Below are 27,301 nucleotides of genomic sequence, written 5' to 3'. Positions count from 1 at the left end.
GATATAATAATAATAGTATATTATTGTTACTATGAAGTCTTCCTTGGTGCAGCAACAATGCTGGGCTCCTGTGAAAGCGAAAGTGGCTCAGTCATGTCTGACTCTTTGCGATCCCATGGACTATACAGTCCATGGAATTCTCCAGGCCAGAATACTGGAGTGGGTAGCTATTCCCTTCTCCAGGGGATCTTCCCAACCCAGGGATCAAACCCACGTCTCCTGCATTGCAGGCAGATCCTTTACCAGCTGAGCTACAAGGGGGTATTCCCATATAGAGGGAATACAAAACCGATATTGAGGTTCCAACTCACACTGAGGGGAAGGTAGGCTGCTTCATTTTAGTGCTGACTTCTGTGTATTGTCACCCTGCTTATTTAGCTTATAGGCAGAGTACATCATGTGAAATGCTGGGCTGGATGAGGCACAAGCTGGAATCAAGATTTCTGGGAGAAATATCAGTAAGCTCAGATATACTGATGACACCACTCTTATGGCAGAAAGCAAAGAGGAACCAAAGAGCCTCTTGATGAAAGTTTTAAGCCAGCTTGAAACTCAACATTCAAAACAATGAAGATCATGGCATCCGGTCCCATCACTTCATGGCAAATAGATGGGGAAACAGTGGAAACAGTGACAGACTTTATTTTCTTGGGCTCCAAAATCACTGCAGATTGTGACTGCAGCCATGAAATTAAAAGACCCTTGCTCCTTGGAAGAAAAGTTATGACCAACCTAGACAGCATATTAAAAAGCAGAGATATTGCTTTGCCGACAAAGGTCCATCTAGTCAAAGCTATGGTTTTTCCAGTAGTCATGCATGGACGTGAGAGTTGGACCATAAAGAAAGCTGAGCACTGAAGAATTGATGCTTTTGAGTCGTGGTGTTGGGAAAGACTCTTGAGAGTCCCTTGGACTGCAAGGAGATCAAACCAGTCAATCCTAAAGCGAATCCTGAATATTCATTGGAAGGACTGATGCTGAAATTAAAGCTCCAATAGTTTGGCCCACCTATGAGAAGAACTGGCTCATCTGAAGAGACCCTGATGCTGGGAAAGACTGAGGGCAGGAGGAGAAGAGGACGACAGAGGATGAGATGGTTAGATGGCATCACCAACTCAATGGACATGAGTTTGAGCAAGCTCCAGGAGTTGGTGGTGGACAGGGAGGCCTGGTGTGCTGTGGTCCATGGGGTCTCAAAGAGTCAGACACACACAGCGGAACGACTGAACTGAACTCCCAGGTGAGATGCGCTAAACAGGTAGAGCACTCTCCACCCCACCCCGCCAGACCAACATCATAGATCCCCCAGGCCCTCACCCCTTAGGGGACCAGAGCCCCCCTCCTCCAAATTCCTCCAGCTGTCCCCTTGGGAGCCAAACAGGCCCCCAGAGCCAGGGCAGATGGCCATGCAAGCTGCAGGTTTCCTGTCCGAGGGCAGGTGGTGGACTTGGAGGCACCCAATACTAAGTACACCCAATGCAGGCCTCCCTCTGACATGGCCCAAAGTTCAGAGTCAGTGTCACAGACAGGGGTCTGCATCCTTGTTGTGCAACTCTGAGCCTCAGTTTCTTTTCCTGTAAGTTGGGAACAACAGTGGGTCCCCTCACTAGAAATACTGTGAAGATTTGAACATAAAAGACTTCAGAACTCTCAACATGGGATCTGGGCCACAGCTGGTGCTCATTGAATTCTACCTATTGACACATGCATGCATGTGTGCTCAGTCGCTCAGTTGTGTCCAACTCTTTGCAACCCCTTGGACTGCAGTCCACCAGGCTCCTCTGTCCGTGGGATTCTCCAGGCAAGAATACTAGAGTGGATTGTCATTTCCTCCTCCAGGGGATCTTCCTGATCTAGGGATCAAACTGGAGTCTCCTGTGTCTTCTATATTGGCAGGCAGATTCTTTACCACTGAGCCACCTAAAAGTGAAGTAAAGTGGCTCAGTCGTGTCTGACTCTTTGCAATACCATGAACTGTAGCCTGTCAGGCTCCTCTGTCCATAGGATTTTCCAGGCAAGAATACTGGAGTGGGTTTCCATTTCCTTCTCCAGGGGATCTTCCCAACCCAGGGAGAACCCTGGTCTCCTGCATTGCAGGCAGACTCCTTACTGGCTGAGTCACAAGGAAAGTCACTGAGCCACCTAGGGAGCACCCTATTGATATCTATTGATACGAGAATGATTAAATGCAAAGATTCAGCTCACCAGAAGGTCAAGGACTGTCTGTTCCAGACCACACCATTTTCTGCCCATGTGTCCCCAGCCATCCTGAAACCCCCTCCCAGCCTCAGACTGGCTCTCAGGTCCCCAACACATGCAGCTCTGCTCAGAAAGAAACCACTCATTCAGGCTCCCTCTGACATGAGCAGAGCCTGGGACAAGGGAAAGCCTGTGAACCCCCATCTCCCCCTATTCCAGCTCCAGTTCTGTCCCACAGCACAAAAGGCATTTTGAGGCCCCAGGCCTAGGACTGCCCACAATGGGACTGGGGATCCCTCTGCCAAAGTTCCCAAGCAGGCCTCAGAGTCATCTGGTCTAAGAATTCCAGAGTCCCTGGGACCAGCAGCTGGAAGGAGGGAGGCAAGTTCCTGGGACCAGGCTCCCATTAGGAGCATCACTTTGAAGTGATGCTTGTCCCTTGTCCCCTGGGGAAGGGCAAGGCCAGAAGAAGACCAAAGCAGGGATACAGGCCATATGGCCAAGATGGTTGCAGTCACGTGTGTGTCCAGTACATTCACAAGGCACCACGTGCGCCCCAGGAATAGAGAGATGAATAAGACCCAGGGCCTGTCTGCTGGGCACCCAGACTAGGAAGGGAGGCTTCTTCATACCTGCGGTCAGGTGAGCCCTGGGGGAGAGGTCAAAGCTGGGGGGCAACTACGGAAGTGGTAAAGTGGTAGCAAGGATGAAGGGGAGTCCCAGGGAGAAGAGAGGCCAGGCCAGGCCAAGAGGTGCAAGTGGGCAGTAGGCGTGGTGCTGGGAAATGGGCTGCATGGGCCACGGGGACCAGCACACTTTGGGGTGCGGATGAGGAAGAGATGAGGCCCAGAAAGCTGAGAGGGGTGGTCCAGGGTGATCCTGAAAGGCTCAAAGAGCATAGGTACCTGTACACACATGTATATGTTAGTCACTCAGTTGTGTCCCACTCTTTGCAATCCCATAGACTATAGCCCGCCAGGCTCCTCTGTCCATAGGATTTTCCAGGCAAGAATACTGGAGGGGGTTGCCATGCCCTCCTCCAAGAGATCCAGACCCAGTAATTGAACCCAAGTATCCTACATTTCGGAGAAGGCAATGGCACCCCACTCCAGTACTGTTGCCTGGAAAATCCCATGGATGGAGTAGCCTGGTAGGCTGCAGTTCATGGGGTCGATAAGAGTCGGACACAACTGAGCGACTTCACTTTCACTTTCCACTTTCATACATTGGAGAATGAAATGGCAACCCACTCCAGTGTTCTTGCCTGGAGAATCCCATGGACGGAGAAGCCTTGTAGGCTGCAGTCCATGGGGTCACACAGAGTCGGACACGACTGAAGCGACTTAGCAGCAGCAGCAGCATCCTGCATTGCTGGCAGATTCTTTACCACGTGAGTTACAGAGAAGCCTCAAGGAGCTTAACCAGATTCTAAATCCCAACCCCCACTCAGCCACCACTGCTGTATGACCTCATCTACCGCCCTCCTCGTGCCCCCAGGTCTCAGCACCCTCATCTGTAAGGTGGCAGGGCCTGAGAATTCAGGACTCTGATGCTGGCTTTGGGCTGGCTGGCGTATTACCCACAGTCTTCCCTTGCAAACCTCTAACAGAACCAATGAGAACACATTCCCAGATGGATCTCTAGCTACCCCAGGTCCACAGAGGAACAAATGTATAAAGCAGTCCAGCTCTTTCTTTCCTATAACAGATCGCTCTGGCCTCCCTAGACCCACAGCCCTTTACCTGGCCAAAGCCTCCACCTCCTGCTCTGGTCCAAGCTCCTCCAGGAAGCTTTCTCAGCATACTTCACCAACCCCTCCTGCCACTGTACCTATCCCCCGACCCCTCCCCGCAATGGTCAGAGCCCAACTCACCTCAGTCCCAGGCCACAGAGACAATAACTGGTCTGCCCCTTCTCAATACAGAACCTTGTCCCCACTCTGCATAGCTGGCACAGGGACGTGAGCAGATGAACACACGCTCAAGAGAGGCGTATGGTGCCCCCAGAGAAGCGCAACATTCATGGAGTGCCCCACCTGCTTTCCTCTGCCTCTGAGCCGTAGGCCCACCAACTTCTAGATCTGGCACTTCCAGAGGCCGGACTCAGTGGTAATAGCCGAGCCGTTCTAACTTCTCCACGTCTTATTGTCCCTGAGTTGGCCCCAGCACTGTGTGTGGACCGTCCGCTTCACGGAGGCCTGAGGCCAAAGAACAGCAGAGCGGGAAAGATACTCAGAGGGCAGCTGGTCCAACCTCATCACTTTGAAGCCAGAGGAGCAGAGGCCCCGGCGGGTGAGGGCTTCACCCAGTTTACTCCAGGTACTCACTGGAGTAAATGTCCCCTTGGCTCTCCTGCCCCCATGGCTCTGTCTTGCTCCCCTCTGCTCACTGCCAGTGGCACCAAGAACATCCATGGTAGCTGCAGCCACCATGCACCTGCAGTTCTAGACAATCTCCTGCCACTACCAGCTTCAACTTAGGCTCACTGAGCTGGATGGAGCCAAGCCTTCCAGAATTGTTCATTGCAACCCAGCTGGCCCCAAAGCCCACCAGAACCAATGCCTGTCCCCTCCTGGGGCACAGTCCTGCATTATCAAGAAATTAGCCCCATCCATGAGCACCCCCTCAGAACATTAGCACCTACTTCCCTTACGACGTGACCTTGTGAAACAGCAGAAGCAATTCCTCTAAAACTTGGGGAAATATCAGAACTACAAATTTAGAAATCCAAGAATGTGGAGGCAGAAGTCACATGACTTTCTAGGCCTCCCTTCCTGTGCTGATGATTCTTTCAACTGGGTGGAGGGACATCAGAACTAGGGTATAAGGGGGTGGGTAACATAAGGACCTGGGCTCCCCAAGTCGATCAGTGGTAAAGAATCCACCTGTCAAGCAGAAGACGCAGGTTCGATTCCTGTTTTGGGAAGATCCCCTGGAGAACAGGACACCACAGTATTCTTGCCAGGGAAATCCCATGGACAGAGGAGCCTGGTGGGCTACAGTCTGTGGGGGCTGCAAAGAGTTAGACACGACTGAGCCACTAAACAACAAGAACAACAAACATGCAGACCATCCTCTTCCTCGAATCAATCAGCCCAGGCCTCTGTACTTTTCCAAAACACAGCCCTCTTCTCAGCCAACACCTACCTCCAAAATCTCCCAGCCCTGTCACACACAGCTCCCCAAACACACACTGCTGTACTCAGAGCAGTCTCCTCACTACTCAGTCCTCGGCCTGAAAGTGAAGTGTTCGTCACTCAGTCATGTCTGACTCTTTGTGACCCCATGAACTGTAGCCCACTAGGCTCCTCTGTCCATGGAATTCTCCAGGGAAGAATACTGGAGTGGATAGCCATTCCCTTTTCCAGGGGATCTTCATGACCCAGGGATCGAACCCAGGTCTCCTGCATTGCAGGCAGATTCTTTACTGTCTGAGCCACCAAGGAAGCCCTTCAAAATTCCATATATTCCTTGAGCCTCCCAGAAAAGCAGTACCTTAGGTCTTGAAAGGAATCAAGAAGGGAAAATGAAGACAGACCAACCTGATCACAGGCAAGGAGATGCTCAGGAAACAGCATGACCTGTCTAGTGTAATAGGGTGTGGGGAAGCAGCAGAGAGGAAATGAAAATAACAACTTTAGGTCAGGTTACCAGAGTCCCCAATACCAGGCTGAGAACCACCCACTCCAACCCTTGCAAAGTACAGGCTTGGTTAGAACTCAAGATACACTCAGAGGGTAGGAGTGCACTGACATCGCCCTCTAGAGTCCTGAGTCATGACTGTGGCCCAAGGTTCAAGGCCTGTATGACAAACATATACTCAGCTTGCAGATCTCAGCTCAAAGGTCACCTGCTCTTTGAAGTTTTGTTGACTACCAAGATCCCTCCTTGATCCACTCTTGATACTTCCTTGATCCTACTCTTCCTTGTAGGGTCTGTTATAGCACCTGTGACACTTCACTGTGCTTGATAGTTGGTATTTCTACCTCCTCCCACACTTTGAGTCTTTCATATGAAAAGACTATGTCTTGTTTACCTTTGTATCTCTGCTGCTGCTGCTGCTGCTGCTAAGTCACTTCAGTCGTGTCCGACTCTGTGCGACCCCAGAGACGGCAGCCCACCAGGCTCCCCCATCCCTGGGATTCTCCAGGCAAGAACAGTGGAGTGGGTTGCCATTTCCTTCTCCAATGCATGAAAGTGAAAAGTGAAAGTGAAGTCGCTCAGTCGTGTCCGACTCTTAGCCACCCCATGGACTGCAGCATACCAGGCTCCTCCGTCCATGGGATTTTCCAGGCAAGAGTACTGGAGTGGGGTGCCATTTGTATCTCTAGAGCCCAGCAAAATGACTGCCATGGCATGCTTGCTCAAAGAATGGATGGATGGATGGACAGATGGATGGATGGATGGTTGGTAGAGCATGATCTGAATAGGCTTTTATGGAATAGACCTTTGTTTCTCAACCAACATAGACTCCATAAACATATCCTAAAATTACCACTTGCCAAAACTCTAAATACATAAAAGTATTTGACCCAATTAGTTTTTCCAGGTCCCCTTCTGTCTGTCTATCTGTCTATCTATCCCATTGGTGACCAAAACTCTTGGCAGGCTCCTCACGAGAGCTGAGCTGGGACATCGGGCCCAGCCTCCCAAAGACATCATGGGAGAGGAAGAGCCACGACTGGATCCTGGCACTAGAACATCCCTTTAGTAATTACATGGTTCCAGACAGACATAAATAGACAGATTAGCCTTTCTGCATTTTTCTCATAAAAATAACAACAGTTCCTAAGCACGCTGGCATGAGTGTGGACATTAAGCATTGCAACCTGCTGTTCTTGGCAGTCGAGGGCTGGCCTTCCTTGCTGTTCCCCCCACCACCTCCTCCTCCTCCCTGGGGCTCTTGGAGGGCTCCTCACGCCTGGCTCTGTCCACCCTGATTGCCCCAGAGCAGGTTGGCAGCCAAGCCCTGAGACTGGCTAAGGACTTTTATGAGCATCATGTCCATGGTTTGCTGTTCTCTTGGCTGGATCTTTATCTGCTTTTAGTCATTATGTAACTAGGAATCCTGTACACACGGTGAAATGATTATACACTCCATTCTGTACTAGAGGAACTCGGGAGAATGTTCCATCTGTTTCTGCCCTGACCTAGAAGAGTGGTCTCCAGGGTGAACTCCCTTGCTTCACACACGCAGATTTGTGGTCTCTCTCCCTCCCTCCCCTGCTCCCTCTTCATCCCCCTGATCTCCCCTGCCTCCTCTCCTTCTCTGGCTCCATCTGCCTCTTTCTGTCTCTCTCCTTTCCTTGCTCTCACACCCCCTCATCATTTTTTACTTTCCCAAGAGACGTAGGTTCAATGGCTGGGTTGGGAAGATCTCCTGGTGAAGGGCATGGCAACCCTCTCCAGTATCCTTGCCTGGAGAATCCCATGGACAGAGGAGCCTGGCGGGCTATAGTCCCTGGGGTTGCAAAGAGTCAGACACGACTGAAGTGACTTGGCTCACACACACAGGTACCTATGCTGTTGTGGGATCATGACTATGACCCAAAGCACTTACGCCTCTGACTTCTCTCTGTCTCCCTCTTTCTTCTGCGCCTGACTTTGCCTCCCTCGGGCTCAGGGTTCCAGAATCAAAAACAGGACACTGAAGCCTGAAGTACTGACTACTGGACCTTCCTCTTAGGCACATGAATTCCCCACGTGGAAAGTAGTCCCAGCCCCATTCTCCTGCAGACCCCAATCTAGCCAGGCCTCTGGCCACAGGCCAAGCACCTGGAACTGGCTATCAGATGCCCAAGGCTCCTTCTGGAAAACAAAAGATGACCTGAACTGCTTGCTGGCCATAGAGGATTTCATTTTCCTTTCCATTTGATGCTATTACTCCTCGTGGTCTCCTCCAGAAAAATCCAGAGCAAGGTATTAGAGTTTGATCAGGCTGCATTCCGCACACACCCAAGCAATGATGCAAGGCATATATCACAAGGGCCCTGTCATTAAATGAGAGGAAAGGGAGATTTGAAGTCAGAGGCTTTAGGGCCAAGCCCCAGCTCCACCACTCACCAGTTGTGAGATTTGGGCAAGACTCAAAAACACAATTTGAAATATAAGATTTTGATCATTGCCAAATGCTGGTGAAAAATAGTATCTCAGTATGATTTGCATTACTCTTGTTTGTAGTGGATATGAAGACCTTTTCATAATTTTTTGGCTGTGTGTATTTCCTCTTCTATCTGTTTGTAATCTTTGCCCTTTGTTTTATTGAGTCACTGGATTGAGTCACAGGAATTTTAACCTGCAACTTCAGAGGGTCCATAAACCTCCAAAAATTGAATATAAATGTTGTGTGAGTAAGTGTGCCTTCATTTCTCAGAATGTCTTCATTGCTTTCATCAAATGCTCAAAGGGTCTATAAACTTCAAAAGTTAACAACCTGTGGATGACATTGTCACCAAGTACCTTCCAAGAGTTGACAACAATTCTCATGGATCCGTAAATGAATCAAAGTTTAGGCTTTGAGCATCAGTAAGCACTCATCTGTGCCCCACACCACCTCTACAGGGTCAGAGGGACTCTACAGCGGTAGATCCCAACAGTTTTGCTACCAGGGCTCACTTTGGTGGAAAACAATTTTTGCATGAACCAGGGTGGCAGGGAGGTGGTGGGGGGTTGGTTTGGGGATGCTTCAAGCACATTATATTAGTTGCATACTTTATTTCTATTATTATTATATCAACTCCACCTCAGATCATCAGGCATTAGATCCCAGAGGTTGAGGACCCCTGCTCTAAAGGACTGGCTTTGCAAATCTAAAGTGAGTGAGCTACCCATGTTCCACCAGCAGTTGAGGTGGGATGCTCCTGGGTGGGAGAGTGGTGCCCAAGTTACATCACTGAGTGAATGAGGCATGAGGGCTCAGTTGTGTCTGACTCTTTGCAACCCCATGGACTGTAGTCCACCAGGCTCCTCTGTCCATGGGATTTTCCAGGCAAGAATACTGGAGTGGGTAGCCATTCTCTTCTCCAGGGGATCTTCCCCACAAAGGGAACGAACCCACGTCTCCTGCGAATGCCGCATTAGCAGGCAGATTCTTTACCATAGTGCCACCTGGGAAGCCCCATTCACTTAAAAAACTATAGTTCCTAAAGGTCTGGAAATGAGAGAGACAATACCTTTTCATTTGTGATGCCCAAATTTAGGACTTTGTTGACTAGATCTGAAAATCTCTTCCAATTACACAGATCAAGTAAAGCTCTCATTGGCCACCCACCTGTCCTCCCCTAGGGATTCCATGACTATTAGACAATGGGATTTTGATTATCCTGCTGTGGGCTTCATTAACCACAATAGCCTTCTTTCTCAAGGTTAAATACTGACCATTGGCATGTGCCACTCTGGAATGCCATCATCCCCAGTGAAATGAAGAAAATCTTTGCAATGGCAGTCTCTAACTCCATCAGCCCTTGCCTGAAGAGATTAGTCATCACAAAACCTTTCAAGGCTACTTGGTGCATCAGTCCCCAGGGTATTTCTCAATGACTTTGTAAAAAGAGTGGCATCTGGGTGATCCCTCCTATAAGGGGACACATGACTAGGTTTGCAAATGATAAATCCGTTCCAATATTCCAGTCTCTTTAAGCTTTCAGATTTCTTTGTACCAAGGAAGTTCTGACATTTCAGTTTCATTTCGCACAGGCCACTGAGTCCAGGTTTAAGTCAAAGAGAAAGCAAATTTTTGGTGTCAATGCGAGAGACTCAAGCTAGCGTATTAAATCAAGAATCTCTGGTTAGTACATACAGCTCGATAAATTTGGCCCAAACCAACATTACGTAGCATCCGCCCTTGTCTGTCACCTTGTAATTCTTCTGGTATGTATGCTTTCTCCTCGCAGGTCATACTTCATTCTCATCCCTCTTAAGCATCCTAGGATCTGCCTTAGTCTTGGATCTGGTGGTGATGGGAGAAATGAGGAGTGGTGGAAACATTTCTTAAGGAGATTTAGCACCACGTGGTCTTCAATCAAGTAGAAAGAAGTCCCCTTAGTCAGCGATGGAGAAGGCTGCCTCTAATGGCAAAGTAGACCCAGAGAGATTGACGGAGTGGGTCAAGCTCCTCTGATTCAGCCAATCTACCCAAATGTCCACATCCAGCTCTCACATCTCACTCTTTCTTGAACAATGTCCTCACGTCCCCATAAGAAACCTGGTGCAGCTGTGTATTATCTTGTGCTAGCACCTATAACGGTACAATCAAACTTTATGATACATTAAGCTACAAGACCGGAGAAGGCAATGGCACCCCACTCCAGTACTCTTGCCTGGAAAATCCCATGGACGGAGGAGCCTGGTAGGCTGCAGTCCATGGGGTCACTAAGAGTCGGACACGACTGAGCGACTTCACTTTCACTTTTCACTTTCATGCATTGGAGAAGGAAATGGCAACCCACTCCAGTGTTCTTGCCTGGAGAATCCCAGGGACGGGGGAGCTTGGTGGGCTGCCGTCTCTGGGGTCACACAGAGTCGGACACGACTGAAGCGACTTAGCAGCAGCAGCAGCAGCAAGCTACAAGACAGTTGAAAAGCAGTACTTTAGAGCATTACAGAAGCACTCTGATTCTCCGGCCGTGAATTGCTCCGAGAAGGTAAAATCCTGAGATTATTCATTTTTTTTTCTTTCCAGTACAGTCAGAAACAGCCAACCCACTCCACATCTCAGCAGCCTTCACACTCTGTGTTTCCACCATAAGATTCTGTAACAGCAGCCATTTAACCTGCCAAAGCTTTGCCCTCCATAGTACTTTAATTTCAGGCAACTTCAGATGATTTAATAAACCACTTGTCAGCATAAAGCCCTACATTATCAGTATTCCACTTTCTATTCACAAAAAAGTCATCACTAGCTCCAAACCTAACCTGAACAGATAACCAACCATTCTTCCCATCTTCAGAGGTCTGTTTTCTATAAGCTCTTGTGATGTCAGTGCTGAATCAGACAGGATCCAATCAGGAAAAGAGAACTCCCTCTAGGTATGTCAAGTAGGATGCAAATTCATACAAAAATAGAGATGTTTATAAAAACTGTTAGAATGACTGAAAGAAATAAGATCAAGAAAGACGACCATTAGCTGTTAGGCATGCCACTAGTTTTCAGGGAGGCTGAAAGTTGTAGGAATCAGGAAACCACAAAAGAGATCTGGACAGGGAAATGCCTAAAAAAATCTCCCTTCTACCTAGGCTCAACAGTGAAAGATGAATAAACTTTCCATTCTTGGTTATGATTTTTCTACTAAAAAATTGAAATACAATTAGGAATCTGGGCAAAGATACTGAGCTGTTTTTATATTATATACTTAAAAGGACAGTATTACATACTTAGGAAAGCAAAGACAAAAATGAATTGACATGTTTATCTCAGGCTACTTTGGATCTCAGGAAGAGGGAGGGCTTGGCTTTCTAAAATCTTAAAGTGGTGTTCTCTGTCACATACTCATTTGATCTTGGTTTGTGTTTTAATCATTTTCACTTGGACCCTCAGCTGGCTTGTCCATAGTTTGGGGATTTCCAGCAGCTTCTTCAGCCTTTGTTCTTTCAAGGCCTTCACCTTCTTAGAGAAAAGCTTTTATCTTTGACAATCACTTTCCACTAATCCCCTGAAAAAAAGTCTTTCAGCTCTCTTCCTAAACCCCAAATTGGGTCCATACTCCAAAATGTTTCTCTTCTCTTGTGTAGAAATCGCTCTGCACAAGAATTCACATAAACTAGCAATGAAATCCCCAAAATATCCTCAGGCATTGCCACCTGCAGTCAGGGTTCTCCAGAAAAGCAGAACCAACAAGATATGTGTATACGTAGAGAGAGATTTATTTTAAGGAATTGGCTCACACAACTGTGGAGGCTTGGCAAGTCTGAAATCTACGGGGTAAGCCAACAACTGGAGACCCAGGGAATAGTTACAGTTTGTGGCCAAAGACCGTCTGCAAGAAGAATTCCTTCTTGCTTCACGGAGGTCAGTCTTTTTCTGTTAAGGCCTTCGAATGATTGCATGAGGCCCACCCACATCCTGGAAGAAATCTGCTTTCCTCAAAGTCTTCTGATTTACATGTTAATCTCATCCAAAAATACCTTCGCAGAAATATCGAAAATAGTGTTTGACTAAACATTCGAGGACCATGGTCTGGCCAAGTTGACACATAAAATTAACCACCACGACACCTCCTCGAGGAAGCCTTTCTAGGTGCTGACACACTGAGCTGCCTCAAAATGTATCCTTTCTCCCTTTCCCTTGTAGCATCCCCAGGCCTGCTGGGTGCTAGGGTATTTTACAAACATGTCACATCTAACCAACTTTGAGCCTCCAAGCACCTCAAAGAGAAAAGTACTTCTGTTTCATCTTTGCAGCCTACTGCCCAGCCCCAGATGAGCAGAGATTACTCAGTAAGTGTTTGTGAAATGAAAGAGTGAATGATCATTGCAAGAGCTAGGAGCTTATAGCCCAGGGACTGATCCTCGCTTCTCTCTGCACAGGGTCTTGCTCTCTCAAAACATCATTTCAACAGACATTTGAATGTACAAAGCAGAGTTTTAAGAGAGACCCAGTGTGATTTCTTCACGAGGAGACAAGACATACATGAGACCAGTTTAAAAAGCATCAGCCTCGCTTAACACCAAGCCCACACCACAATTGTTGCCTTGAAAAAACTTCTGTGGGTCTTTCTGCTGATTGTCACTCCATGAGTCACTGTGAAGGGACAGGTATACTGGCTAAAAGCACCTTGTAAGTTAGAGTCTAGGCACTGTGGTTGAAGTCCTTTCACTCTCACTGCAGTCCAGGTTCTGAGGATTGAAGCTGACTTCTTCCTGCAAAGTAAACAGATTCAGGTTAGTCTCCCAAACCACACTCTTGTATTCGGAAGGGACTGGTGCAATGAGGCATTCCCCACAGGGCTCCCACAGTTCCCAGCCCTGCCAAGTCACTGACCAGCCTCCCCAGACACTGGTCACGGTGCCAGCAGGTCCCACTGCGAGCCGGGTCTCCTCATGTCCTGATTCTCAGACGGACTCAGGGAGGGAAGCATGATCATGACACATGCAGCCCTGTGGCCATCAGCCAGGGACATCCAGAGCCCAGTCTGCTTTTTGGGGGGCTGAAGACAGACCTGGCATTCATGGAAGGGAGACACTGAATTTCCCCAGCAGAGTCCAGACCTCTTTACTGGGAGCCTTGAAACCTCCAGGCCCCAAGGTTACTTGAGCAGTATTGGATGTAGGATGAAGGAGCCATGCGTCCAGGAAGGAGAAAAGGAAAGGGAGCTGGTGAGGAAACAGCCTGAGTGGGAAGGGATATCCCCCCACCCTCCAGATTCATGTGATATGATGGAAGGAGCAAGCACTGCCCCTCACTGGGGCAGGGAAGCAGTGCAGATCTGGACTCAGGTCCTACGGTCAGCTGGGAGACTTTCGACTGGGACTCTGGATCTCCTAGTCTGTGTCGTGATAGACAGAGACAGCCCTCCAATGATTAAATGGTGCCTGGTCTCAGCTTCCAGGATCCCGGAGAAGCAGTTCTCTTATTCTCATCAGAGGACTGGGTGTTCTGTCTCACTCCCCATCCCCACCCACCCCAAGAGTGCAAACTAAGCCCAGGACCGGGCACCCAGATCTCACCATAAATTGACCAACTAGGAAAAGGTTTCCAAAGAGAAAAACGTGTTTTTTTCATTGACTGGTGGGCTAACAACCTGACGAAATCCCAGGGTCCTGAACCCTGAACCATCTGAAACAGGCCAGGTGCTTTCCTCAATCACGTTCTGCCAGTGGGTTTTTTCTAGACCAGAGAACAGGGCCTATTCCTTCCCCTACCCAACCCTCCTAGCTGAGAACAGGACCAGACACCAGCTGGGGGCTTTGTGAAGGATGGAAGGAAGGATCAGTTCAGTTCAGTTCAGTTGCTCAGTCGTGTCTGACTCTTTGCAACCCCATGGACTGCAGCATGCCAGGCCTCCCTGTCCATCAACAACTCCCAGAGTTTACTCAAACTCATGTCCATTGAGTCAGTGATACCATCCAACCATCTCCTCTGTCGTCCCCTTCTCCTCTCGCCTTCAATTTTTCCCAGTATCACAGTCTTTTCAAATGAGTCAGCTGTTCGCATCAGGTGGCCAAAGTATTGGCGTTTCAGCTTTAGCATCAGTCCTTCCAATGAATATTCAGGACTGATTTCCTTTAGGATGGACTTGTTGGATCTCATTGCAGTCCAAGGGACAGGATGGGCAGACACAGACAGATGGATGGAAAGGGGGCCCAGTCTCTGCAGACCTTGCCTCGGCCCAGACTGGAGTTTTCTTTCCCATCTCCATTGCCCAGCTTTGTTTTGCAAGGAAATATATTGGTGAGCTCACACTCATACTTCCCCGGTGAGCTGCAGCTCACTCCTTCACCATTAATCTCTGGGAGGTTGGCTCCCCATGTGGCTCCATTTCCAGTTTTATCTGAAACAAAAATAGATTCTTGCAAACATTCCAGCCTTTGGGTCATCAGTTCACAGGCTTTGTCCAGCCCTGGCTGGGGTTCCTCTCTCTGAGCTCACTCAGAGCGCCAGGGCTGCCCGGGCACAGGCAGCTGGTTGACACTGTAGCTCGCCTCCACACGGCATGTTCTTCCTCTGGGCCTTTCGGATGGTCCGTGGATCTGAAGCTATTCAGAGACACTGATGCCAACCTGCCGGATACTGTGGCCAAGATGCAGGCCCCAGGGGCCAATGATGTCCCTTACAGGGTATGACTCAGTCATTATTCAGGAGAGCTGCCACTCTCTCTGGGGGTGATCGGGGCCCATTATTTGTATAGGTCTCTCTGCATGTAACTCATTCTAGACTGCGGCTGTTTATTTATATATGTTGCCCTGTGATTGGAGTGGAAGCTTCTGGACTGTAAGAGCCAATTCTGCTCTGGGACCTGATCAGAAAATATAACCAATATCCCTCCTATACAATTCTTATTCAAAGCGACCTCAAGATGAGAGAAATACTTCTTGAGGAACTGACCAAGATTATGCACTAGTGCTGAGGTTCTCTGTGGCTCGTGCTGGATTCGGCCAGGTAAGCAAGAGCTATTGCTCCAGGAGGCTTCGCTTGGCACCATCATCTCTCCCATCAACTCACATCAAATTTCCCTGAGCTGAACAATTCCCATTATGTCCTCTACCTGCATTGAGAACTGAGATAAGAAAGAATCATGTGAAACACTTCTGATTTATTTATGGATGGAAAGTTGCCTAATAGTTGATGGACTGTCCCATTTTTGCATAAGGTTTTTCTCAAAGCATCTTGTAATACTGTTACATATATAACATCACAAAATACAGATAAGAAAAGAATGTAGAGCTTGTTGCTATATTATATATGCTGCTACTGGTGAGATTTTCCTGTTTATCTTGGCCACTAAGATGGAAGACTAAATGCCCACCCACCACTAGAAAATACAAGGAATGCATTTTGAGTAATTTTACCTCTGACTTTATTTTTATAATCCTATTTTCCCTTTACTAAATCCCTATCTTTTTATTCTTTTTAGGTTTTTTGGCTGCGAGGCAATTGAAACCTTAGCTACATAACCAGGGCTCGAACCCACACCTCCTGCATTAGAAGGCAAAGTCTCAACCACTGGACTACCAGGGAAGTCCCCCTATCTTTTCATTGTATCCTGCTGTTTATAAACTGTCTTAAATTCTTTTGGGTTTCCCAGGTGGCTCAGTGGTAAAGAATTCACCTGCCAATGCAGGAGATGCAGGGGATGTGGCTTCGCTCCCTGGATCAGGAAGATCCCCCAGAATAGGAAATGGCAACCCACTGCAATATTCCTGCCTGGGAAATCTCATGGACAGAGGAGCCTGGGGGTGCTGTAATCCATGGGGTCACAAAGAGTCAGACACGACTGAGTTTGTGCACTGCCAAGTAAATTCTTTTAGAATAAATGGAGGGATAAATTAATGAAACCATAAATTCACCTACACCATAGCTTTATCAATTAAGGTAGGTAAGGTTTTGCTACAATAATAAATAATCCCAAAATATCAGTGGCTTACCACCACAAAGATCTATGTGTGTGTGTGTATATTTTATTTCTCACACTCTCCTCATTAATGCTCACACAGGTCTCTGGGAGCTGTGCTCCAGGCCATCACCATTCAAAGTTGCGACCTGACAAAAGTTCCTACCTGACAAAAGTTCCTACTTGAAAAAAGTTCCTACCTGACAAAAGTTCCTCTTTGACATATGTTTCTGTGATGACTACAGCAGGAGAAAGAAGAGAAATTGCATATTGCATCCTATCAATGTCTCACATCACTTCTGCTCACATTTCATTTGCAAAAATAAGTCACACAGTCCTACTTCCTAATTACAAATTATAAAAAGCAAGGACAGACAAAACTACTCTTGGCCTGAAAGGTGAAAAACCAGGATATTTGTGAATTATGCTAATGACAAATGTAATAGCAATGTGCTGTCCAGAATGAGACAAGTTTGTAAAAGAAGGAACTAAAATTAATAAAAGTTATATAGTTTAAAAATATTTATGTATTAAATAATGAATTGATTATATTGCATTGATGGATCATAAAACTGTTTACTCAAAATATTAATTTCAAAAATAAAATGCTTTCTAAAACTACAATCTATATAGCTGCATACATCAAACTTTTAAAACCTCCTTTATGTTGATAATCAGAACATTAAAAAATAAAGTAAGCAAAATAATTTATTCTTGGTCCATATCCACACAGTTTCTTAGACATCTCACCCTTTAATATTGTACCACTGAATATTTGTAAAGAATGTAGTTTTTTTAAAACAATCTTAACATTTCAGATTTTTCTCATAAAATTGTCTACAGTTTTCTTCAGTGTTGCACATTTTGATTAATAAATTTGGAATTATTGACTCTTTCAATCAACCCTTCTTTGTTGATCACAATTTTTTAATTGGGACAACATCCTGCCTCCTAGTAGTGAGATATCTGGTAAGCTTGGAGAAGATTTAGCTAAATGGAGGATATTGTCAGTTTCAATTATTTTTCATATAGAAAAGAGTAAATATTTCACTTCAAATAATTTCACAGATGCTTTTCTTTTGCCTTAGAGTAGTTTTCCTTAACAAAACATGTCAAGTAAGTTGTCTGTATTTATGATTCTTTTGAATGGTTCTCCAGTTTTAAATGCTGCAAAATTATAGGCCTGCTCAATTTCATTCCATTACAAAGCAGAGTAGAAATTCACTTCACTATTAGGTGAGCACCATCATAAGACTCCTCTATAAACCAAGATATCCCAGGAGCTCCTAAAGAATTTGAATATTAAATGTTGCACATCATTTAAGTTCTCATTTCATTTTTTCAACTCCTCCTTCACTTTCATAGAGATAAATCTCCCTTACTTTGGTAGAGATAAAGTGCGCAGGCTTTGCTCTCAGTAACTGCAATTCACTAAATATTGAAAACCTGATGCGTGAGGCAAAACTTCACTTAATTTTAATTAAATATTTCTAACTGGTTTTGAGCAAAAAGAACAAGAACTTAGAGGGTTTATTTATATAAAATCTCAGCAACGTTTGAGGCCTTAAGTTGATTCACAAAGGAGTTCTTTAAAAGTTCAAAGATTTCCCAAATCTGATTAATGATAGGCAGCAAAAGGAGAAAGTCTGTACTGCCATGCTGAAATAGTATTTTGGACTCAAAACAGGTTTGCCACAAAATTTTTGTAGTTCCATTTTTCTGAACACATACAAAATGATTTCATTTTTTACGACAGCTTGTAATTCAATTGATAGAACAGTATGGTTATTAATTTTGTGTACACCCAACCAACTCCAAGAACATTCCTAGTCTATAAATGTCTTAACTTAGTAAGAATAGCATTTGTTCTTCCACACTGTGTTTCGCCAAAATTTGTATTTTTATTATCCTTGCAAAAAAAAAAACAAAGAACAACTTCAATGTTCAATTTCTTGACAAATTCAATTATATTCGTTTCAGCTAGTTCATCTTTGACAGAATTAACGTCCAAAAGCTTTACTTTGATTCCACAAATTGGGTGAAAAGTTGAACCAGTGGTAAAATTAACTTGGTGGAGATTCTATTTGAAGCATCTGATGTTACTGATACAATGCTGGCTTCATACAACTCTTGGAGGAGTTATTCTTCTGCTAGTACTGCCAACATGTCCACTACTATTGCTCCACTTTCCATCCATGCACAGGAAAACTTGGAGTTGAAACTGAGTAAAATTAACTCAGTAGAAGAGTAATTTGGTCTAAATGAGTCATGAAGTGATATGTAAACACACCTTTTGCAGTTATTAATCCTAATTATCTTTGAGCACAAACCTGACTGCAAACTTTTCAGGGGCCGATATCTCTTCTTGTGTCTTCTAGTTTCCATGTGGTCAGTGGTATAACTACACCCATGGTATCAACAAGCACTTTTTGCAAGTCATACATTAAGCATGCACTTTCTTAAAAGAAAAAAAAATCGTACTTAATTTTATATTAAGCATATATTCGGGGGCTTGGAACTCATTGTTAGAGAGAGTATTTTACCCTCCTGCCATTAAGCACCAAACAATAGGTGGTGGTTTAGTCACTAAATTGTGTCTGACTCTTGCAATTCCATGGATTATAGTCTGCCAGGCTCCTCTGTCCGTGGGATTCTCCAGGCAAGAATACTGGAGTGGGTAGCCATTTCCTTCTCCAGAGGATCTTCCCAACCTAGGAACTGAACCTGGGTCTCCTGCATTGCAGGCATATTCTTTACAGAGTGAGCTATGAAGGAAGACCTACCAAACAATAGAGTAAATAGTTAATCATTGACACCGAAAATAAATGGCAAAATCATTCTAGAAAGAATATCCAGATTTCTTATTCACTCTGCAGCAGAACTTGGCCTCAATTTTCTACAAGTTTCACATACACCTAACGTATAATTTTTCCCAATTTTCAGTGATCCCACTGATGTGTGATACAGGAGCCTAGTGGGCTGCCGTCTATGGGGTCGCACAGAGTCGGACACGACTGAAGCGACTTAGCAGCAGCAGCAGCAGCAGTCTTAGTGTACTTGACACATCATAACTGGCTGGTGTGCAAGGTGAGCTCCCCCATCAGTGCCCCGGGCCAGGACTCCAATCACGTTTAGCTATATCAGGATGCAAGAGTGTCCTGCGTGCTGTCCTAAAAGGCAGGTGTTACTTCTGTTCTGTCTGGAAAGGGAGCTGGATAAATAGACATTTACGATAGCAAGGGACCTACTTTTTATATGAAATCACCCCTCTAACACTCACGCAATAAAGCTAAAGATGCAACCACTGAAATAATACCGCAAAGTATACAGCTAAAAATTCAGTAGGAAAGCAAAATGAAATACTAAAATATATTCAATTAACCCAACAGAAGGAAAGGAAGGAAGAAAAGTGGAACTTAAAACAGATGCGACAAATACAAATGGCAAAATGACATACCAAAATCCAACTATATCAGTAATTAGAATGAATACCAATGTATTAAACATTATAATTAAAAGATCAAGATAGAGTGGATTTTTTTACATTTATTTTTAACTGAGGGAAGATTGCTTTACAATGGTGTGTTGATTTCTGCCATACAGCAATGCAAATCAGCCATACTTATACATATATCAACCTCCCTCTTGAGCCTCCTGCCCCTCCCCACCCCACCGAGTGGATCTTTTTAAAGTAAGTCTCAATTATATGCTATCTATAGGAGCTACACTTGAAACAGTTTCTTTGTAAATAGTTGAAATGAAAAGAAAAGGACGAACTACGCAAGCATATATTATGAGGACCTCTGAAAGAGTCACATATCCAAAATCACAGGGCTAAAACACGGGAGACACGTGTGGTACTTGCTGCCGCCGTGGGTGAACTAGGTGAAGGGCCCAGTCTCTCACCACACTCGCCTCCCGCAGCACTTCATCCTCTAGAGGTACACCAAAGTCAGGCGTTGCCAGCATTCCCGCTCTCCCTGGATCTTCAGAGATACCACTGCTCCTGAAAATGCCACTAACTGGTTCTTCTCCTGGACCACAGCATCCCAGGATATCTTGGGAAGCCAATGGAGGGCCCCACATTGGTGTGAGATCCACCTAGAAGAGTAGGTACATAACTGAGATGGTTTGGTTTGGTTTGATTTTTTTACTCAAGAAATACATCAGGAGTATCTGTTTTTCCAACTGAAGATACTTTCTTATTTTGTAAATGACTGCATCCTTTGTAGTATGAGTATGAGCCATACTTCAATTAATTGGCCCCTTGATAGTGGACATTAAGAGGTTTTTCCAGTTGTCCATTAATCATCAATTAATGAATATTCCAGTGCAGTCTAATACAACTTTCTGCACTGGAACAGTCTCCTTCTTAAAAGCAGATTGGATGGATCAAAGGATATGGGCATTTTAGGTTCTGATACTTGTCAAACTGCCTTACAGACAGGTTGTACTAATTTGTACTCTTCTGAACTAAATATTTCCCAAAGCCTTGACTAACACTGTTACATTTTTTCAAGCAATCTGTTTACCTTCATACTAAACAAAACATGCTATCTCAATAATTAATTCATTAGGAGTGTTGAACAGCTTTTTATATATTCTGGCCTCTTCATTTCTTCTTTTTATAAATTGCCTATTCAATCTATCTGTCCATTTGTTTAGGTTGGTTGTTTTCCTTTCTTTCTTTTCTTTTTTTGCTTTTTAAGAGTCTTATATATACTGAGCTTATTAACCCTACTGGAAATGTTGCAAATATCTTTCTCAGTTTGTCATCTGGCTTTAAATCTTAATCTGATTTTCACAAGGCAGATGTTTTTGTTAAATGTTAGATGTTAAATAAAACTTACATAGTAGGAACTTATGGGGTGTTTTGATTACAAGATTAAATATTTAGATTAAACCTGATCCATATATTCCTAAATAACCCATAGAGAACACAACATGCCTCCAGGAGCAATGATCTAAGCTCGGGAACAATACAACATTGATTAAATATCTTCTGATGACACTGTGTTTCTTGCTGGTGTACTTTTCCCTTCCCAGTCTCTTCTCCTTAACTCCCAAAACTCTCACGGAGGCATAGGGGAAGCCATCTGCATGGTCATTCCTTTGCAATCCTCCCACTTTTGAAAGGTGATGTACCTTCCAAAGTTTAGTCCTAGCGTTGGAACCTAACCCTCTGTCTTTGTGCATTTGGTTGAATAATCCTTAGGAACCAGCAAGCGCTCGGTGTTATGTTTGGCCTGTGTTGGATGGCAACCCCCTTGAAGTGCCTCTCTGGTCTCCAGTGGAGTTGCTCTGTCCCCTCCCTAAAAGGGAGAAAAGATAAGACAGAGAGTCAGACCAGCAAGGGGAAAACCCATGGCAGGACTCCGCAGCTCAAGGTCTAGCCCCCGCCTCCTCATCAGGACTGGGGTTGAAATGAAGGTTGTCATCTGTGAACAGGCCCAGCCTTTAGTCGACAAAGCCCAGTCATTGCCAAACCTCAATGGCCTCCAAGTGCACTGTGGCAAGAGTCCACTCAGAGAGATGACTTCACCAGCTCAGGGTAGAGCCAAGAACCGAAATACTTTGTCTTCTGCTGTTCATTTTTAAATCGTGATTATGTGTTCCCTCTTCTTTCAGGGACATCAAACATGTAGGAACATTGTGCAGGGACTTCTGGGGGGCCTGGCCACTGGCAAGAGCATAGAGGAGATGTCAGGCAGGTGCAGGGAACAGCGTATCCATGGCAGATGTTCAAAGGGCTGACCACACTTGGCTAGACTTGTGGTGCGCTAAGTGTGTCTGGTCCCAAGGTTGTGGTCATCTGGGAACAGTCATGGGGCACATGGCTCTCCTTCCCTAAGAATACTACTCCCCCCACTGCATCCTCCAGAGGAAGCTGCTTATCTTCAAGATCAAGAGGGGAAGCTGACACCTTCCTTGACCTCAGGCTCTTCCAAAGCAATATTTCTTCACTCTGTGCAAACCCCAGCTCTTTGCAGGCTCATGCCTGCAGGCAGTCTCCCCACTACCAACTCCCTCTCACTGATCATTTGTCAAAGACTCCAGTGTCGGGTGAACAATTATCTCCACCAACCGAAGTCCCTAGATGACCTCAACATCTGCACCCAGCACCCAGCTTCTAACTCCCTTGACCTTCAAATCAACAGTGACCTTTATCTCAACTCCACCTTCCCCATCACTCTTATCATTACCCACTAGACCTTGTCTTCATCTGTACTTCACCTCTGAAACTTCCAATCTAGTCACCCTGGTTTCCAACCATAGTCTTGAATTCTTTCAGCTCACACATTTTCATGCACTATTGCAATATGAGTATGTTCCTCCAAGTCATATAGGTACCTTCTGCCCTCATTTCTTTGTCTTTCTCCCTCTCTCCCTTCCCTCCTTCTATGTGTCACCTCCTCAATCCACCTGAAATGTCACGGTTTAACACCAAAATCCCTCTCTCACCAATACCCTCAGATCAAACCCTTGTCCCTTTGATGTTTCACCCACCCAACAAAACTGTAGCCCTGGCTCATTTGGACCAATGCATTCCCTGTGCCTAAATCTAGGCAGCTAAACCCTATGGATGAAATTAGCTCAACCGTAGTTTTGGAGTCATTTATGTATGTCTGCCTACCAACTAACATGACACTGCTCTCATATCTCCAGAGGGCTGGTTCAAATCTTTACTCTCCAACCTCTGATTCTGCCTCTGAACTCTTCCACCTCTCACTCCAGGGAGACAAGCTTCCTGCTCCTTCACAGAAGAGAGAGCTGCCAGTGGATGGGGTTTTGCCAGACGCTCACCATCAAACCTACCAACTGTCCCATCTGCCTCCTTTCCTCTTCCCTCTCACATAGATGAAATATGTCCTTCTTTTGCTCAAAGATAAGCCTTACACTAGTTCTTCCTCTGATCTGCTTCATTCTTAGAAGTCTCAGTCTATCGATTATCTATCCTCTTGTCTCCAACTCCTCTGTCTTGCTGTTAATTCCTTGCCATCAGTACTTAAACATGCTTAAATCTGCCCAAGTTTAAGCAAAGATAAAACAACCTTCTTCAACCTGAAGTACCACCCCAACCCTTCTCAGACTCATTTCCCCAGTTATAGTCAGAAATGTTAAGCCTTCTTTCTGTAAAATATAACACAGATACAGAAACCCAATGTTAGTAAATAAAATTAATGAATTCAGTCAGTTCAGTTCAGTCACTCAGTTGTGTCTGACTCTTTGCAACCCCATGAACTGCAGCATGCCAGGCCTTCCTGTCCATCACCAACTCCCGGAGTTTACCCAAACTCATGTCCATTGAGTCAGTGATGCCATCCAACCATCTCATCCTCTGTCATCCCCTTCTCCTCCTGCCCTCAACCTTCCCCAGCATCAGGGTCTTTTCCAATAAGTCAACTCTTCGCATCAGGTGGCCAAAGTATTGGAGTTTCAGCTTCAACATCAGTCCTTCCAATGAACACCCAGGACTGACCTCCTTTTGGTTTATTAGAAAGTAAATAACTTCATCAAGATGTTCAAGAAATTCTAGACCTTTAACTGTATCTGAGTCTCCATTCATCTGAGAAGCCAAAAGCAATCCTGAAATATTTTTCTTTACTTTTACTAATTTTTGCCATTTGTATTTCTTTTGTGGCAAATTATAAGTTTATGTATGCTAACACTTTTCTGTTGGAATTTCAAACTTTCTTTATAACAGTCTACATAATAAAAATTAATATTTTGCCTTAAAAAACAGAAATGGCACTTTACTAGCTGCCCCAGAAGTCATTCAGGTGCTCCACCTCAATGATAAATTCCCTTTTCCAAAAAGCAATCACCATTTTGACTTTCATAGTAATCACTTTATTGTGTGCTTTCATAATTGCACCTGGAGAAGAAAATGGCAACCCACTCCAGTATTCATGCCTGGAGAATCCCATGGACAGAGGGGCTGGTGGGCTACAGTCCATGGGGTCACAGAGTTGGACATGGCTTAGCGACTAGACCACCACCGCAGTTGCATCACCATAGCTGTGTCCCTTGACACTGTAGTTTAGTTTTGCCCATGGGTGTTTTGATACATCTTTTGAATGTATATTATCTACATGTTCCCCCTTGATCTCTTTCTCTTCCTTTTCCTCACAATGTTTCACTTAAAGAACCCTGGTCATTTGACCTGCAGAGTTTCTTCCAGTCTGGATCTCGCTGACTGCACATTCTTGGTGAAGTTCAACATGTTCCTCTGTCTTCCTCTGTCCCCCATTTTCCAGTACTTTGGCCCCTGGATCTGGGAGCTTAGTCAGGCTCCATTTGATTCATTTGACAAGATGATAGGTGGTGGTGTTTCTTTCATGAGAAAGTGTTTAAAGTCCAGTTGTCTTTCTTTTTGAATGTTGGCAATTATTGATGCACAATGTCTAGACCCAAATTCTATCATTTCCTTTTGCAGCTGAAATTCTTCTGTAAAAGATGCATTTCCTCTTTTACAACTTGGTTACATGTTGGTATCGCTGCTATGGAAAAGACTGGATAAATGTTTGATTCTGTCCTTATCTTTACCCAGTTGTTAATATATTTATTCCCTAATATCCTCTCAAGGTGGCAAGTGGTTTTTTTGTTTTGTTTTGTTTTTGAGTATTATTATGAACTCATGAATTCCCATCTTTTGCCAGTGAAAGCATCTTCAAATTGGCTCCTGGGTCCCTTTAACACAGACCTAGCAGCTTTCATAACTTCCTTGCTATGTGATATGGCAAGATAGTCCAGGCTCATCTTTTATATTTTCTAACCTAGACCCAGAATTAACCATTTTTCCTAGAAGTCTTGATTCCTTTTAATGGAAATGATTTTTCAAGATCACAATCTTGGTGATAAGGATGCTCATGGATATTTAAACCTATGTCTTAAGAACATTATCTTTACTCCTCCATCCCCACTTACTCCTTGGTACATCCAACTTAATTTCTGTCACCACCACTTCCTCAAAAATATTCTCACCAATTGCTACGTGAAACAGTTGCTTCTGAATCTTTGTTCCTAATGGATAGAATTGACCACTCCTTTCTTCTTGAAATACTCAGTAGCATTGATACACATGATACCACCTCTTTTTCCTCCTACATTTTCAAGTGCTTCTTCTCATTCCCCATAGTGTCCCCTGGCCAGCCTTTAAATGCTGTCCTGAAAGGCTTGAAGATATCTAAAACTTTCCTCTTTTCACTGGACCTCTCTCTCTCTTGCCTGTATCACCTACTTCATGGCGGAAATTAGTTTATATGTTGATAATTCCAAAATCTCCTATCAAGATCTCTCTCCAGAATATAAGACTAAGCTAGCCAGATCTTCACTTGGATGTCCTACCCAGATACACATCGTATCCTCATTCCTCCACATGGTCCTGCTACCTTGATTCCTGTCTCAGTGATAAGTGTCTGCATCTTGCCTGCTTCAGGACCCAAGCATCCACCTTTGACTCACTCTTTTTCCTCATCTCTAACCCAATCACCCTGCTTATTTAACATATGCAGAGTACATAATGAGAAACACTGGGCTGGAAGAAGCACAAGCTGGAATCAAGATTGCCAGGAGAAATATCAATAACCTCAGATATGCAGATGACACCACCCTTATGGCAGAAAGTGAAGAGGACCTAAAAAGCCTCTTGATGAAAGTGAAAGAGGAGAGTGAAAAAGTTGGCTTAAAGCTCAACATTCAGAAAACGAAGATCATGGCATCTGGTCCCATCACTTCATGGGAAATAGATGGGGAAACAGTGGAAACAGTGTCAGACTTTCTTTTTCTGGGCTCCAAAATCACTGCAGATGGTGATTGCAGCTATGAAATTAAAAGACACTTACTCCTTGGAAGGAAAGTTATGACCAACCTAGATAGCATATTAAAAAGCAGAGACATTACTTTGCCAACAAAGCTCCATCCCAGTCAAGGCTATGGTTTTTCCAATGGTCATGTATGGATGTGAGAGTTGGACTGTGAAGAATTGATGCTTTTGAACTGTGGTGTTTGAGAAGACTCTTTCGAGTCCCTTGGACTGCAAGGAGATCCAACCAGTCCATCCTAAAGGAGATCAGTCTTGGGTGTTCATTGGAAGGACTGATGCTGAGGCTGAAACTCCAATACTTTGGCCACCTCATGCAAAGAGCTGACTCATTGGAAAAGACCCTGATGCTGGGAGGGATTGGGGGCAGGAGGAGAAGGGGACGACAGAGGATGAGATGGCTAGATGACATCACCTACTTGATGCACATAAGTTTGGGTGAACTCCGGGAGTTGGTGATGGACAGGGAGGCCTGGCATGCTGCAATTCATGGGGTTGCAAAGAGTCAGACATGACTGAGCGACTGAACTCAACTGAACTGACTAAATCCAACCAAAACCTGAAACTGACTCAGTCCAAGCTTCCACCTAGCTGTCCAGTGTATTTCCATTTCTCTCCACCAATATTACCCTTCCCCCAGCTCATACCACCACCCTCCAGCTGCATCTAAGCAACAGCCTCCTACCTGATCTCCTGCCTCCCAAAAGGCCCCTCCAGTCCATTCCCAATCTTTCCAAAACACAAACTGGATCATGTTATTCTACTGTTTAAATGTCTCCACATCAGTCTTGGAATAAAGTCCAAAATTTTTCTCAGGATTTCTTTTACAAGACCTCTGCTCTTTTCAGAGAAGTGAGCAGATAAGTTCTCCTTCTGCTCTTTTCAAAGAAGTGAGCAGATAAGTTTCTCAGGATTTCTTTTACAAGACCTCTGCTCTTTTCAGAGAAGTGAGCAGATAAGTTCTCCTTCTGCTTACAGTAGTTTGGGTTGAGATCTCTACCCCTGGAAAACGAAAGAGCCAAATGGATATAATCCTATTGTCACTTAACCCATCTCAGGTCTTACCAGTCCATGGCAGACATCTGGACACATTAACAACAGGATGGTGGCTCTTAGCTGCTCAGCACTGCCCTCCCAAGACTCACTCAATTATTTCGTGGTGGCGATTTCCCCAAGAGGTGCCTCGCATGTGTTCAGAAACAGTTTTGGTCATGTTCTTTTATAACTTACTG

Source organism: Bos taurus, chromosome 11 (assembly GCF_002263795.3).
Source record: "Bos taurus isolate L1 Dominette 01449 registration number 42190680 breed Hereford chromosome 11, ARS-UCD2.0, whole genome shotgun sequence".
NCBI lineage: Eukaryota > Metazoa > Chordata > Mammalia > Artiodactyla > Bovidae > Bos > Bos taurus.
This window is presented reverse-complemented; position numbering follows the sequence as displayed.